The sequence below is a fragment of the Thermobia domestica genome, chromosome 10 (genome assembly GCF_964235325.1).
Source record: "Thermobia domestica chromosome 10, izTheDome1.hap1.1, whole genome shotgun sequence".
NCBI classification, from domain to species: domain Eukaryota; kingdom Metazoa; phylum Arthropoda; class Insecta; order Zygentoma; family Lepismatidae; genus Thermobia; species Thermobia domestica.
The window spans coordinates 71523601-71536758 of NC_137463.1; positions in this window are offsets into that span (position 1 = coordinate 71523601).

A 13158-nucleotide genomic window follows, 5' to 3' on the forward strand; every position below is an offset into this window, starting at 1 on the left:
CTTTATCTCCACTGAATTCATACGGAATTAGCAGGTCCTTTCACAACAATTGATTATAGTAACGAGAACTGGTCCGACATGATTTAGTTAATCATTCTGGCACGCTTATAGTAATTTTTAAAATGTATGTGATTTCTTGAGTACTTAAAATAATTTAGTCACAGTAATTTAAAATAAATGTGTATCGTATTTAACAATAATGTATAGACCCTATCGTCTTACAACGTCAATAAACTATATCGCCTTATAACAATTAACTATATACGAATAAACGTATAAACAGATATGGTTGGTTAATTGTCGTAATCGGAGTGTTTGTCTCTTGCGACGACTCCTTCATTACACATCACTTACATACGTATAAGAATAGGTATAAAGACAATGTCAGATGTACAGTCATGTCCAAAACAACTGTCGCATATCCAGTACCGTAACTTAGATTTTTTCTGGGTGGGGCAAGGATTAATATTTGGGTCCCCTAGAAAAAGTTGTTTTGGGCCTACCCGCAAAATTCGAAAATAGCCCCCATCTTTCCATCTTTCTCTTATTCTTTGTTGGGCCCCCGGAGCCTGTGGTCCCTCCCGCATGCTTCTGGGCCCGTTCCATACATGGCAAATTAATTAGGGGAACAATATTAACAAATCTCAAAGCCATACGAATAAATATTATTTCTAGGGCCCCTAATAGTAAACATTTTTTACTGAAATGGTTCCACGACTTGTTTTTGTTTTATTTACCTTTTGTGTGCTGCTTTGTTTATGTAATATAGTAAACCTATTTAATGCTTCATTTATAATTCTATATTCGTATCGTATATTGAGTAGTAAAATTTTGTCTTACAGTGGCCCACCCTCGAACAGCGGTTAGCTTCCCTGGAGGGGCAGTTGCCCCCCTTCCTACAAGTTACGGACCTGTGCATATCTATAACTGTCTTGTTGTGGAAATATAATTTGATAATGATTTTGCAGGGTACTTTTAATACTGTTATTATGTGTATAACCGGGAAACATATATTTGTGGTAAATTTCATAGGAAAAGAATTATAAATACGAAAATTAGAATGAGTAAAACAAAAGCTTGCTAAGTGGATAAGACAGAAATTTTTGGTTATATATTGTTCTTATTTACTGCTCTTTTGACATGAAATTTAAGACATACATGTCTTTGCGGATTATAAAAATATTAACATTATAAAAAAAATACCGTGCGAAATAGTTATCAAATTATATTCCTACAACAGCGTATTTTTTAGACATGCGACAAATCATTTTGGACATGACTGTACAATATACGGAGTATTTCCTCCCTTATAAGATCGTTATAGGATGAAAATTAGGCAAATTACGAATTCGTATTTCGCTAAAACGACAGGTGCTACAGTATTTTTATCTGTAAAAGACATATGATAAAGTGTACGACGAATTGACGAGTAAATCGGTAGGAAGAGTACATTTTAAAGTGACAGTCTACAATTTCGCCTTCTTAAAAACTAAAATCTTAACAGGATTGAAGTAATGTGCTCCCATTACTACCAATTTTACAGCCACCCTATATTTTGGGCAAAGTCTTCCTAATGATTTTACGAATGCGAAACATCTTTTTTTAACCCTCTTGTTTAATTTCTTCACCACTAGGGTTAGCCGCCTTATCCACGAATTTCAATCCAGGCAAAACCACTGCATCTTCCCCTTAACCAACAACTTTCTCTCTCTTCCCTCCCCCTTCTCTCAGTCCTTTTTAACCCATTGCCTACCCCTTTCCCGCCCTTCATATCTTGTAAGCTTCAAACCGAGCATCAGTGTTATGTGAAGTTTCGACTACTTCCTGAAACATCTTGAAACTATCCTCTTCCTTCCCACACTCTTCTCTCTGTCCAATTAGACTGCAAAGGAAAACATTTTAATTTAATGAGGAAAACACATCGTGTTTAAGATAATTCTCTTCTTAGAAGTTTTGTACTCCTACTAGGAGTTTATAATTTCGTTTAACATTTTATTAAATTAATTTTTTTCCTTCTTTCTTGTTTCCACTTCCTTCTAAATTCTCTTGAAATCTTTTTGAATTTCGTTTTCCTCTTAAAGACAAGAAAGAAAATAAATTTTTGCGAACTGGTATATTTTTTTTTTGAGACATTGAATCGATTGAAAAAAAACGCATGTCTCTATAATATGGTTTCTGTTCTATGGCAATCAACGTTGAAATCGGAAACGGCTAATTTCTACCATTTCCGGTTTGAATATATGTTTAACGGAGAAGATGGAACCTATTCTTTGAATGTTGAATCGATTACAAAAACGTTTCTCGATTCATATTACCGTTTTTGCTCTTATAGATATCAATATTGATACTGAAAGTAATAATAAATTTAAACCACTTCCGGTTTTCGTAGAGTATTGTACGTGGTGACGGAGTGTTGTCTTGAAACGCTCAGTCGATTAAAGAAAAAGAACACTTGTTGGTATTTATTACCATTTTTGTTCTATAACGATCAACCCTGAAACCGGAAGTGGTTCGTATTTATCACTTCCGGTTTCAATAGTACGATAGCCGAGCAGATGGAACCTATCCTTAGTATGCTAAATCGATTGCGGAAAACCGCTTACGATATTTTATTTTGCAATTTTTGCTTTATAGAGATCAGTATTGACACCGGAAATACTAGTAACTTTGAACCACTTCCGGTTTTGACAGAACGTTGCGGATGGTGATGATATGTTCTCTTGATATGTGGAATTGATTGCAAAAAACTACCTGTAGTTATTCATTGCCATTTTTGTTCTATGGCGATCAACGTTGAAATCGGTTTCTACCTCTTCCGGTTTGAATAATGTGTTAATGGAGGAGATTGAACCTGTTATTGAGATTTGTCTTAAAGTTAATATGCAACCCTTATGTGACTTCTACGGTTTATAGATTGCTATTTTTTTTAATATGAAAATATAATTTATATTTCACTTACAATGTCTGTTTCTGTTCGTTCTGCATCCTAACCTTTTGTGTTACTAGCCTACTTTCGATCGCTCCAGCCCTCTGGGGGTTGCGAAACAAATACTCTCATACAAGTCTCGTAAAAGTGAACAATACGTAATGGAATAGTAATTTTAAAGTCGTTTTATGATTGAACCCGTAATTTAAAGCTGTACACAATATGGAGGGCAAATAGAAGCGTTTCTTAAGAATACGATTTTATTTTTTTTTTAAATCAAATAAAATAAAACCCATCATTGTGTGGTGACACTCAGATTCTTAACCTGTACCAGTGTGACCACCGCTAGTACTTTCGTACTAGATCTAGTACCTTTTGTAATATTTTCGTCTTCTGGTACGTTCTCCAACAAATCAAGTATTTTTCTCCTCTCCTTCTTTTCTCATAAATACATTTACGAGAGAAAAAGGAATCTCATGAAAATTTGGCAATGTACAAAAATTTCACTGCTCCTGGTAACTTTCTTCTGCCTTTTTATAAACAGTGGTATTTACAAGAGCAAAAGTGGGACAGGTGCGGTCGCCTCCTCCAACGATAAAGAATTCTGACAATGGTTAGTTGTTCCTCGCTTGATAATTCATAGGACTTTGGGAAACGGGATGATAGACCTAGTGCTTCTTTATGAATCGCGGTAAACAATATCACATATTTGGTGATCCGTTTAAATAATTCCTAGGCTACTAAGGAATTAAAACTCAATTTTCTCAATAACCCCATTTTATGATATTTCTTGATTTCTCCCGACATCCTCTATATTTGTCATACTTGTGTTACTTTAGAGGTTTTACAGTGAGTTCTAATATGACACTTAAGCAGGAATTCCGCCAGCCAGGATTTTCAGTTTCGGGGTGTAAAGTCAAAATTTGGAAGGGTATAAGTAGTTTGCACGATTTGTATTGAATTTTGACTGTAAAAAGATTAAAGTTTTTTTTTCAAGAATGTGGGGGAGGGGGAGCTGCAGGGAAATTTTTAATAAGATATTAACATCGTAATAGTCTATGTTATAAGTAGGGTGAAACGGGAGCAGATAAAGTTTTAGCACTCCCCCCTCCAGATCTAGTATTTTTTGTGCATAGGTTAGTACGAAACATTTTTGCTGGGTGGTCACACTGATTTGTATGCAAAATTTGTAATATCTTTATTTTACATGTAGCTCATAGATGACGAGAAGAACCCTAAAACAGGGGAAGCGGGGAAAGGTCAACGACACGGTCAAGTCCATTTTCGGTTTTTGAGGTGTGATCTATACTTAGATGTCGTCTGCTACTCCGGGTTTTTATTGTGTGCTATTCCGTGGTGTCATTTGAAACCACCGTGCGTTAGGTGGGCGAGCCCATACCTACGTCACACTACTTCTGCTAGGGTTCTTCTCGTCATCTGTGAGCTTTACCTGTAGTCTACTGACTTGCGATTGTTAATTTCACCTCGAGTTCAAAACAGGATGGAAGAACTGACTACACGGCATCATTTAGTGTTTCCGATTCGGACCATGTTAATTCACGGTACACTTGTTTCCATTATGGAAAACACGAGATACTGGTGAAGTTAATAAAGGAGGACTCGACGCAGGAAAATGTCATGTCAGAACCGGAAGATGGTAGTAGTGTAGCCAGGTACTAGTTTTGCTTTTGGCTCAAAACTTCTGCTTTTGTTTCTATAGAAGTTTAAGAAATGTTTGGGTGTTTGCCTGCGCTTGCGGCAAATGTAAAACCAGTTTGTATGCAGTACGCGAGAACGGATACGCACAAACAGAACAGTTTTCTGCTGTTAAAGTAATTTCTTTCGGCTTTTTTTTTCAAAGGAAAGAGCAAAATCCGCCACTGTGCAGAAGCAACTGTCCGGAAAACAAAGCTTAACTAGCTGACAAAACTCACCGTCTGTAAAACTAAGTAAGGAAAACAAAGAACATTTTAGGGAGAACACGTAACCCTGTTCCTTGCCCTCAAAATACGGCATTCTTTCTTTTTGTTATTTGTGCAGCCTGTTTTATATACGGTTTTCGGTTAAAGTGGTGCCCTCTGTGTAACAAGTGGACAACTAAAACAGGGTTGTTTCTAAGTTCATTTCGCGGCCTTTTTTTCGCAGTGAGCAAAACCTTCTCGCATTTTGAGTTCCCCTGGAGTATCCTTAATGTCATTGTTTCTCTATTGGGACACTTCCTCCTTTAGTTCCTTTCATTCCCTCCAGGCTGCGCTACTAGCGCCTTCTCTCTCTCTCTCTCTCTATCTCTGGTTGGTTGCCCAAACGGTGGAGAATCGTTTTACTGTAAGTTCACTACTGGGAATACAATTGTGGTTTCTTACTTTTCTGAATCTTTTTTTCTTGGGCTTTTCCAGTTACATTCGAGGCTTTTCCTTTGTTAAAAGAACTTATCCTCCGCCTCAATTGTTATAGTAACCTCGCCCAAACGTTTCCATTTTAGCCAGTAGCTTTTTTTTTTTTTTTTTTTTTTTTTTTTTAATTCTACCCACATTGCTCTCTCGAGCCACAAAATTAGCATGTTTCTTTTTGACACTTGCCAAAGGCAATAAATTGAACTTAAATCATTGATAAAGGGGCCTATGATGGCTCAGTGATAGATCATTTTTTTCTGACGCGACGGGTTCCTAGTTCAAATCCTGAGCATAAGTTTGTGGTTTAAAACATCGTAATTGTGGGTTTTCTTGGAGCTCTCTTGCTTTCTCTACATTTTCATTTCACAAATTATTTTCAAAGTAATTCAGTTTTATTCCGTTAGCCCAAAGGCATAAATGTAGGACGGTAAACTAGAAAAATAGTTGTATTCTTCAAACACACCGAGGCTACATTCCACACGTTTCATTGAACGAAACAGGTCGTTTAGCGAATATTTCCCTTTAATAAATGTCGCAGGAAATACAGTTATCAATATCCTAAACTACAACATTACCAGAAAGAATTTTCCGTGTGTGATAACTACAACATGCACCAGGATTATTGTCTTGCTTATTTTCTCTCGTAAATCTTTCATACAACAAAAGATGTCAGCCTGGTTTTCACAGATTACAACCTGCAAGTCAATTCTAGAAGATTGTTTGATTGCTCTAAATCTATGAAAGACGAAAACCATCTAACTCAAGGCATTAATAACAATGATCCACACGTAAAACAAACCTAAACAGAATCATTTTTGTACTCTATAAAACTTTCACTTCTCTCGGATGTCAATAAATGTGAACAACTTGAATACAAAAATCAAACGAAGCCACGCTTGTAAACATAACTGTCGTTTATTATGGACTAAGGCATGCACAAGAGTTGCCAACATCAAAGAACAAAATGATTGTATATTACAATAAATTATCGTATATTCGTTATGCACTTGATAATTGCAGAAACAAGTATCATGCTACTAATCATAACAATAATATATAATAAATTTATCAAGTAATTTTTAATTACCAACTTATCAAGTAATCTTCACTTCCTTAACATTTTTTTTAAATTCCTATTAACACTACACTGAACAACATTTCCACCCCACTTCCCCGTAAACATAGTTGAATTTAAAAAATGGATGCAGTGTTGCCATTTCCCAATTCTCAAATCATTATTGATTTATTTTAGCGGGAATGACTGTTTAAAAACTTCAGTGTGTGTGTGTGTTTGTATAATTATTTAATCATATCTACAGTTTATTTGTAGATTCAAAAACTGAAAAAAAAAGTGTGCTTTCTAAAATTATTGTACGTACACCTATTATCACAAGGACATTACCGAATACCGTATTAAGGCTTAAATTATCGTATATCAAGATAAATTATTGTATGGTTGGCAATCCTATTTGTTTGAGGAAAAACAAAAGTGGGATTTTGTAAAACTAAGGGATCTTCGACTGATTTTCGTTTTGCAGAAAACATAGAAGGAAATGTGAGCGAGAACCAAGGGCGCCCATCAGAAGGGCGGCAAGGTGGGGCGCTCACCCCCTTCTAGAAGAAATTGTACTTCGAAAGATCGAAAACCCTGTAGATTAAAAAAATATTTACCGCAAAATTTAAGACTACATTTGAAATATCGCTTATACTTGCCCCCTCCTGCAAACCACAACATGGGCGCCCTTGGCGAGCACTATGGCTTATACTAAAGTAGAAATGCGTTGCCTATCTTTCTTGCGTCTTCATGGTAAAGTATAGTGTATGCATATTTCGCCTTGTTGTATAGTAGACCATATATGGCGGCGCTTCACAATATTCAAATGCACTTCCCTTTTTTCACGTTTTGACCACAAGTTGCAGTCCTGACGTTATCCTGGAGTAAATCCGTTAGTTGGTGGAAGTATGTACATAGTTGTTGGGTAAAAATGCGTTAGTTTATGAATTTATGTATTCTTTCCTTGACTAAATTCGTTAGTAGGTGGATGTATTAAATTGTTCTTGAGTAAAAATCCGTAGTTTGGTGAATGTATATATATATATTGTATATTTTCCTTCACTAAATCCGTTGGTTGATGGATACATCTGTGTATAGTAAAAACCGTTCTGTACGAAAATCTTGCAAAGTAATGAAGAAATGCTAGCGTAACTTGGGAAAAGAAAACGAATACTGGGTACAATTAAGAAAATGAGAAGTATTATATTTGATTGTAATAAATTTTAAATATAAACTGTCTTAAGAGGATGATCGAAGATTTGGTAGAAAGTTAAAGACGGAAAGCAAGAAAAACACTTAAAGAGCCCAATTCTAACATCAACAAAAAATAATTTAGCTGAGGTTGATAGTAGATAGAAAACAGTAATTTACATCAAGTGATCTACCAATCACGGCAAATTACTTAAATGATAATGCTGTTACTCCTAATTATTTATGAAATAATTTCTTAAAGAACTACTGAGCTAGTGTGCAGTTCCTCCTTTATCTAATATGCCAGTACACATTTCTATTTTATTTTCTGAGACTGTGCCTCTGCAGCTTCCTATATACAACAACGTCTGAGAGCTGATTATCGCAGTCACTGCGCTAACGTAAAAACGAATCTCAGTTCCGGCATATAGAACTCTATGACGGGAAGAAAGAACCAAATATGGAGAGGTTTACTTCTGGGTAAAGCATAACGAATGCAAAGTATTAATCTATCCAACAGTCGAATCAACATAGACTTCTTTCCTCACCGTAATAGTCATTATAAAGTTCGAAAAAAGAAAAGCAAAATAAAAACATTATCATTTTCAAAATCGTGGCTTTCCACGGAAGATGTTTGGTCGTTCACCCAGCCAGAGGCGGATCTAGATGGAAAAACTTGGGGGGACAGCCAGAACCCAGACTATGGTAGATATATTATAAGTATACTATAAACTCTCAAAAATATATAAATAATAACTTTAAAAAAATTTTGTCACTCAAAAACTGGGGGCCCAGGCCCCCCGGCCTAGATCCGCCACTGCAGACAGTGCATCTTCAATTGATCCCAAAGGATTGTAAATTGCTGCGTAGACACTTACATTTTTATACCACTACCGAAAATTTAACCCAACGCTATACACATCAAAGACAAATGTACTGAACAGTCAGTTATATAAAGCCACATTGAATAAAGAAACAAAAAGATCATACATTCCCGAGTGATATTCGCTTCTTGAGAGCATAGTGGCTCAACGGTAGGGTGCTCACCTCTTATTGCTTACTGGTTAGACCTCATGGCAAACGAGCTTGCGATGTACAACACTATGCCATTGTATATTCTAGGTGATACTCACCATTTTCTCCTACATTATAATTAAAACAATTCCTTTACACAATTGGTGTTGTCCATAAGACGAGATTTGCTGCTGTCTTGTCTCAAAAAGTTGTCGCAAAAGTGTATTCTAGTCTCGAAGAGAATCTCTATCTATTGGAAAAGCTCTGTCTCTTCTCGAAAATAATATATCTGTTGGAAAAGCTCTGCACCGTCTCAAAAATAATATATGTGTCTATTGGAAAAGTCTGTCTCGTCTCGAAAATGACACGTATATATATGTTGGAAAGCTCTGCCTCGTCTCGAAAATATTGTGTCTATTGGGAAAGCTCTATTTCGTCTCGAGAATATTTGTGTCCATTGGGAAAGCTTCGTCTTGTCTCGAAAATGATATTTGTGTCTGTTGGAAAATCTATCTTGTCGCGGAAATAATGTGGTCGATTGGATCTAGCTCTATCTCGTATCAAAAATGATATATGTGTCTATTGGAAAAGTTCTATCTCATCTCGAAAATAATATTCGTGTCTATTGAAAAAGCTCTATCTCCTCTCGAAAATAATATCTGTGTTTATCGGAAAAGCTCTGTCTCGTTTCGAAAATAATATCTGTGATTATCGGAAAAGCGCTATTTTGTCTCGAAAATAATATCTGTGTATATTGGAAAAGCTCTATCTTCTCTCGAAAATAATATCTCTGTCTATTGGAAAAGCTCTGTCTCGTCTCCAAAATAATATCTGTGATTATCGGAAAAGCGCTATTTTCTCGAAAATAATATCTGTGTATATTGGAAAAACTCTATCTCCTTTCGAAAATAATATAGGTGTCGATCAGAAAAGCTCTATTTCGTCTGGAAAATACTATCTGTGTCTATTGGAAAAACATTGGAAAATTTTTATCTCCTCTCGAAAATAATATCTGTGTCTAACGGAAAAGCTCTATCTCCTCTCGGAAATAATATCTGTGTCTATAGAAAAAGCTCTACCTCCTCTCGAAGATAATATCTGTGTCTATCGGAAAAGCTCTGTCTCGTTTCGAAAATAAGATCTGTGTCTATTGGAAAAGCTCTGTCTTGTCTCTAAAATAATACCTCTTTCTCTCGGAAAAGGTCTGTTTCCTCTCGAAAATAATATCTGTGCGTATTGAAAAAGTTTTATCTCCTCTCGAAAATAATATCTGTATCTATCGGAAAAGCTCCGTCTCGTCCCGAAAATAATACCTGTGTATATTGAAAAAGCTCTATCTCCTCTCAAAAATAGCTCTGTCTATCGGAAAAGCTCTGTCTCATATCTAAAAGTATCAGAAAAGCTATATTTCTGTGTCTATCAGAAAAGCTATATTTCATCTCGAAAATAATGTCTGTGTCTATTGGAAAAGCACTGTATCGTCTCGAAAACAATATTTGTGTCTATTGAAAAAGCTCTATCTCATCTCGAAAATGTCTGTGTTTAATGGTAAAGCTCTACCTCGTGGCTAACACTATATAGAATCATTCACTTTCATAATCATTCGCCTTCTTTACCTAAAGAACATAACTGCGGGACATTAAGCTACAAATTTAATTTTATTTCGTATTCTCTTCATTTATTCTCTTCGTATTCTCTTTATTTTATTTCATATATATAGCAACTTATTGCATCAGCCTCTGGGATAACAAGAAACCAATTGGTTAGCGAATATTGTGTCGCGTTGAATTAAAACAGACCCCAATAACGAGAGGCAACATTGATTAGAAAAAGAAAAAAAGAAAAAAATACATATCGTACTTTTACTGAATTGAAAATTTACTTGTATTTTCTTCCTTTTTCTGTTTCTCCGTTTCGTTCAATATCATTCTAATTTCACTGTTATGTGGCTGAATGTTTTAAAGCTTCAATATTGACAGTTCTCTCTTTCTATGTTTGTATTCCACCAGTAATTGAAGTGCGGCGCTAGGGGTGGCGCCCCCAAAATTATTGTATTTTACGTACAGAGAATGTCAGGTGGAAGAATTAGAAACGTCCAACATAAACGTCCAACATAATTTCAAAGCGACATTGACCTTTTACAAGTTCCTTTTTATTATTATTATTTGCAGTTTAGTTTCAATATGTAATTTTTGTTTCGCAGCTGTAAGTCTAATAATAATAATAATAATAATAATAATAATAATAATAATAATAATAATAATAATAATAATAATAATAATAATAATAATAATAATAATAGAGAAAGAAGTAACAGAACTTTTTTTTTAGATTAACCAGGGGTAAAAGTAAAGGAAATAGCGTGGGGACGTCGTTCACCCACTTCCAAAAAATATCTTTGGTGTCTCCCCACTTCCTAAAAAATTACAATGGGTGAAGATAGGAACTAGAAAAGCCGTGACGTCATGCGTTTCTCTACCATGTCAGATCCACTTTTATCCCTGCGTCCAACGATTCTCCACCGACACTAAGAGACACGTTGATTATGATGAACGAAATGGTTATCAATAGAGGAAGTAGATGAAGCGGCCGAAAAACCGTGTGCACAGTGTTTTGCTATCATACAGCTCGTTTGGCGCATGATGGGCACGAATCAAGAACCTCATACACCAGAGGCCACTACAGGTCCAGTAATATTATTGTATTATAGTAGTATTTCGCTTTGAGCGTTTAAACCAGCATATTTGATATAAGGTTTTCTTGCGACCTGATCTCTGTCTAGAATTTTCGTTAAAAAAATGCGGAAACGAGCACATGAGGCAAAGAAATTAGAGGGGTAAATTGGCGGAAATTAGAACCGGCTAAGTTGATTTTCCGAATGTACTTCCTCGTTTCCCCGTGGTACGGGAGAGGGGCGAAAAGAATTTTATGCAAAATTCAGAAGGTTCCGTGTTTAGCCTTGTAGTTAGAGGAAGGGAGCAAGTAGCGGAAGTGGAAAGGGTAATAGTAGGGCAATAAAGGTAAAACCTGCAGAAGCAAAAATGTAACGTTATTTGGTGAAAGAGAGAGAGAGAAGGGGTGAGAAGATACAGAGGAAGATACGTGGACAGGAAGTAGACCGTTACCAAAGGGAGTACGCGTTAGGAGTGGGCTTTGCTACGGCCAACGATACATGGATATATTAAACATTAGGGCGTTACAGCTTGGGTTATGAGTTAAGTTCTTTAACCCACATGAGAGCTTTTTCAACCTAAAAGAAGCGAATTCTGCAACAGTCGTTTGAAAAAAAAAATCACATCTTTCGTTTTTTCTCTATTACTCTTCAGTCAATAACTCTGAAACTAAAAGACAATAAATATAAGTTTTTAGACTAACGAACTATGAAATGTAATGGAATCGCAAGTCATATAATAGAATGACTATTTTAGTCCATTCGTCTGTCTGTCAATACGTATCAGAGAAAAGACGGTAAGAGACCTTGAGAAGCAGCTTTTTGCTATCGATTCAGCGTTCGAAGAAGGGGTTTTGTCTACTCCATAAACTCTCCATTTAAACTGGAAGTGGTAGAAATTAATAATTTTAACATTGATTGCTATACAGCAAAAAGAGGTAACAGATAGTGACAATCGTATTTTTTGCTATAATCGATTCAGCGTCTCATCTGTACAAGATCTCTACTAAAACTGGCAAGACACTTTACTACTATTTCCAGTTTCAAGGGCGCATGGTAGCTCAATGGTACAGTGCTTAGCTCTAGTGCGTGAGGTTCCTGGTTCGATCTCCTTCAAGTAAGTTTGTGGTGGACAACATCATGCTTGTGAATTATCTCAGAGTACTCCCGTTTCCTCCCACTTTCTCATTTCTTCAAATCTTTCATCATCACTCACTTGTTTTAATGATCATCTCCCGTAGCCTACAGGGCATAATCGTCGGACGTCAAACTCAAAGATTTTATTACCGGTTTCAATGTTCATCGCCACAGAGCATAAATGGAAAGTGATGGCGAGTAGCGGCCTTTCGAAATCGGTTCAACGTTCCAACAATAGGTTCTTTCCACGCTGTTAATTTGCTATTCAAACCGGAAGCTGTAGAAATTAATAATTTCCGGTATCAACGTCGATCGCTACAGAACAAATACAGTAATAAATAGCGCTACTTTGGAGTCGATTCGACGTCTGAGGAAAAGATACCATCTCAACCTATATCTCTCTACTAAAACCGGAAGTGATATAAATTTAATAGTACTTCCGGTTTTAATATTGAATTTTGCATTGCTTGGAAGTTTACGTAATTTTACCTTGTTTCAATTGTAGCGACTGACACAAACAGATGTGTTTGAAAATGCAAGTCTCGAGGGACAATGAAAGAATGGGGGTGAGCAATTAGGCTAATGAAAGAAATTATATAACACGGAACTCCGCAAAATATGTACATCAATGAATATTAAATACAAACTCCATAAGATATTTTCCATCATAGGTAAACCATGTATAGGCCTATCGTTAATATATTGTTAGACTATTATTAAATTATACATCTCAAACTCAGGGGCGCAATTGGCCCCCTTACCTCCCCAAATG